The sequence below is a fragment of the Bactrocera neohumeralis genome, chromosome 2 (assembly GCF_024586455.1).
Source record: "Bactrocera neohumeralis isolate Rockhampton chromosome 2, APGP_CSIRO_Bneo_wtdbg2-racon-allhic-juicebox.fasta_v2, whole genome shotgun sequence".
Classification (NCBI taxonomy): domain Eukaryota; kingdom Metazoa; phylum Arthropoda; class Insecta; order Diptera; family Tephritidae; genus Bactrocera; species Bactrocera neohumeralis.
This window is the reverse complement of record NC_065919.1, coordinates 25,453,483-25,457,989: the sequence shown is the minus strand read 5'-3', so window position 1 is coordinate 25,457,989 and position 4,507 is coordinate 25,453,483. Positions and strand designations below refer to the sequence as shown.

Here is a 4,507-nt window from a genome sequence, read left to right as displayed (position 1 = left end):
TTGGTAGACTAGGTCCCTGGTGAAGAAGTGAGGTCAAGTTCGTTCATGAGGGTAATCGGACTACTTCCACGCCAGGAAAACGTTACTCGAAAACCTATAAACTGCCACAACTGAGCACTAAATTAAGATATAAACCTGTAACTTGGCAATTGAACCTCTGATAAGTTTAATATACTTGTATAATTCCGCCTTCTCCTCTTATAAACTACTAAAAATGCGATAAATTAAAAAGTAAATGCAACAGAGACATTGAATTTTACACCAGGAATGATACGAGAGGTCTTTATAGGATCCGCTTTCACAGTTCCACGACGGGCTTGGTACCGCCTACATTTAGGTGAAAAACCATATTTCAGGACCAACCTGACTGATCTCCATCAAATTTAGTACATAAAATTATTTTGACATTCCTATGTTGCACAATTTTGAAACCCATCTGATTTTTCCACTTTCAAGTATACAAATCGAGCACAAATTAATATATCCGGATAAAACTTCTTGTGCGAAGGCTTCCTCGTAAATCTGATATTCAGGATATTGAAACATCCGCCTGACTTAACTCCATATGCTTTTTTATACTTATATACTTGTGCTTGAAAATAAGTGCTCAAGCAGACCTGAGTAATGTTAAAAATTAATCCAATCTGCCTTTCTTTGCCCCCAATATGCCCTACTTACTTAATGAATCGAAATTGGCTTTGCTAAGAGCCAGTAGTTGGAAGGACCTCTTACTGTTTACTCTGGGACTTAAGGATCTCGCAGTCGCACAAGTTCTGGTTGTTGACGCTTGCTGAGCTCACTGGAGGTCCTAAAGTCCAATGGCAGAACGCAAGAAGACATCGGAAAACCGACCCGCTTCCAATCAGTTGAAATTGGGGAAAGGGTGTTCTCCCTAGCAAGCTAATTGGCTTTGCAGTTCTTGGCGATTCCGACGTGAAAGATGCTCTTCGGAGCAGTACATGTACCGCTATCTTGGTGAAAGCTTGGAGTTGATGGAGAGCTCCTGACAAAAGACTCCGTCACCTACTTTCCCTCTTAACGTCGATGTATCCGTGAAAAAGCTCACTACACCCCTTCTCCAACGACTACGACCCAAAAGAGCTACATTGTCATCATAGGCAGAGCTACTGCCTTTCCTAAAGGATCTTTCTTTCTCTATTTTATATATAACAAGTCCCACTATATACAGGCCAATTCTGCATTAAGTCCGTTTTTTGGGGCCTTATTGAACAATTTTCTTCTCGAAGATTATATGTATATCCGATAACTCTGGTGTCCATCTAGGAGGTTTCCCTTTTCCTTTCAGAATTTTCAGAGGAAAAAAGCCTTCAAGGACAGACCTGCATACTGAACTAAATTTATTGATCGCGTTGGCGCATAGCATTGAGCTTCGACCTGGCGCAACCGGAAAAGCTGATCGAAGATTCTTGCTGTAAAAGACCCAATCCGTGTTCATAAATATGGCTGCCGTGCTTCTACAGGACTACCTGGCCGGACTCGCTCTGTCTAGGTTAAAACTAATGTATCTATGATCAGAGAAAAAATGGGCATTAAGAACCCTCAATTCAGAGATTAAGGGAGCTATTAGCCAAAGTTAGATCCCCTGCCTGCAGTTACCAAAGTGAGGGAGTTTCTCTTGTTCTTTATATAGAAACCTCTGACTACGTATGAAGTCAACAAGTTACCCATCTCTGGCGTTTATGTCCGAGCTTCCCCAGAGAGTGTGCCTTGAGTTCACGTCTGAAAAAATAATGAAACTGGCTTTCTTTCGTCTGGCCTCCGCCAGAATTTTCTTTAGCATCACTAGAGGTGGCTCTGCTTGTAATTGTGTGGCATATAGGCCGAGATAAGTCAAAGTTCGCTGGCTTCGCCCACGTGTCTAGCACTTACAACGTCCTCGTTGCTGAAATTAGATAAGAGAAAATCATTAAGTTCGTTACGGAACAGCAAACAAGCTCTAAATCTACCTGTACTGTTGGTCACCAGCAGCTTGTGACTCCTCCACGGCCCTTAGATTAGGACGGCATCGGGCCTGTCCCTTCCAAGGCGAAGCAAAATATTGGTAAGAGGACTCGTTATTCAGGAGAATCAACACCTGCCGATATGGTTTATCGGTTCTGTCGAGTCTTATAACTCTCTGGTCGAGAGTCGAGAAAGGGGTTGCAATAAAGGAACATTTCCTCTAGCTCCTCAGGGGTTCAGAATTTTAAAGGAAGCCAGGTGCGAGCGTGAGGACTCAGTGGAAGATCTACGTTCGTCGGCACACCTGACCAGCTTGTGGAAGCCGTGATGTCATCCCTCACTCTTTCAACTTGGAGATGGCTTGGTATTTGCCGTCATAAAAATCGCGGATGACGCTTACTAAAATATGGTAATAAAACTAGACTTCCAAATAAATTAATATAATATCAAATTTGATTGTAATCTATTCACGATTTCGTCGAACAATGAAGTTGAACACTTTCGCTATATTTTTTAATTTTGCCAATACCGGAGGGTATTTCCCCGGCTTTGAACCTTGCAAGTTACAAGAGTATAAAATGTTCGGTTACATCTGACTTAGCTCTTCCTTACTTATTTCTATAGGAGTTGGACTTAATCTAGTAGATGCTAAGTAAACACAAGTAAGTTGTTAAGACGCTGTTCAAAAAGCGGGAAACATGGAACATCTTCAAACAGGTTTAACTCACAGACTTTGGACAAATATTTCTTAATTTCTCTTATTATTCAAATGTTTAATTAACCATTCGGCAAAGTTTTAAAAACCGGTATGCGAATAAATACTCCTCAAAGGCCATCATTCATTCTATAATCTGCCATCACATCAGAGTCGAATTATAGACACACACACATACACACAAATGACTTTTTAAAATGCAAAATAGACAAAGCGTGTGCAAGCGTTTTACTTCGCATTTACCAAACACACACACACAAACATTTTCGCCAATCATCATTCAGTATTCTAAGTTCTAAATTTTGCTTGGCTGACCTTGACCCATGCGAATAAAATTAAATTATTTACGAGTGTATACATATATATATTTATATTTATGTGTGTATTGACTGTCATAAATACAGGAAAATATAAATATGCATACACATAAAAATATAAAAGTTTTTGAAAGCCAAAGTAAGTGCACACACAATCACGATACATACTTACATACCGGCAACTACAACAATATGACTAATTTCAGGGTTTGTTGATAGCTTTGGTTATGTATAATTAAAAATTTTAAACATACACAAAATTTATGATAAAATGCTTGCTCATACAGTGGCACTCACGCACACAACCACACATACCTTTAAGTGCTGTACAATCACATTAGCGTGTAGCAAACATCTGTGTGGCGTAAAAGTCTATGAAAAACACAACATTTGGCAAAAACACAAAATTAACTTCTCACATTAATTGCCTTTAGCTGCCTCAATACTTCAAACACCGAGACATGGCTTAGAAGAACGCAGAAGCAACACCAACAAATAAAATAATATGCCATAATAATAATTATAATAAAGCGCAGCCCTCGTGCAAATAACAAAAAATTAAAACAAAAAACAACAAAAATTGAAAGAACACCAAATTTGCGGAACCGGTTATACATTGTTTTATTTTTTATGTTCTCTGGTTATACGAGTACTACATGTTCTCTTCCAGCGCTTGACTGCTGAGTGCTGGCGATTGTGCTGATTAGTTACTTGGACTGTCGTCGTTGATGCTGGGTGGCGCTGAGTGGCGGGCGGTGAACAGTGGCCGATAACAAGTGAATAACGGCTATTTTTATTTGCAAATTACTCACAATTTTAATCTCCATCGGTATTTAACTGACCGGTTTTTAATGTGATCTCTACCAAGATATAAGAACTTATTTCTTCAGCCGTAAGGATATATTCATGGACGATTACTGACTTGAGCATGATCTCCATCTGATCAAATTTTTATTGCTAGACGCGTAACAAAAGTCTTGGTACAGTACAGGTCGCAAAAGATATTCTTGGTCACGTAGCCTAGAACCTTTCATTCCTCAAAGGCGTCATTACAGGTGAATTTGTCGTCGAAACTGTCCAACAACCTAACGACTGGCGCTCCAAAAATGAGTCGCAATCGAAAAAAACAAAATTCACTCTAGTCTAGGAAAAATTGGATTAAGCGTTGGAATACTTGTAGTTACTCAAAAGGAGCCTATTTTTTGAGGGTAATAATAAAGACTTGGCTCTCACGTCACTGTTGACAGTCATAACTTTGAAGTCGTAGATAATTTCGTCTATCTTGGAAGCAGTGTAAACACCACCAACAATGTCAGCCTGGAAATCCAACGCAGGATTGTTCTTGCCAACAGGTGCTACTTCGGACTGAGTAGGCAATTGAAAAGTAAAGTCCTCTCTCGACGAACAAAAGCTAAACTCTATATCACTCATAAATCCCGTCCTGCTATATGGTGCCGAGGCTTGGGCGATGACAGCAACCAATGAGTCGACGTTACGAGTTTCGAGAGAAAAA

The 4,507-nt window shown here is 39.7% G+C and overlaps 1 long non-coding RNA gene across 1 annotated transcript; it reads right to left on the bottom strand.

Moving 5' to 3' along the window:
• Positions 1 to 1,699: 1,699 nt before the first annotated feature.
• On the bottom strand, positions 1,700 to 3,646 carry LOC126765526 (uncharacterized). The gene is made up of 3 exons (XR_007668496.1): positions 3,414 to 3,646; positions 1,968 to 2,182; positions 1,700 to 1,903 (listed from the first exon to the last, which is right to left on the bottom strand). It is a non-coding gene; the product is annotated as an uncharacterized LOC126765526 (long non-coding RNA).
• Positions 3,647 to 4,507: the final 861 nt, after the last annotated feature.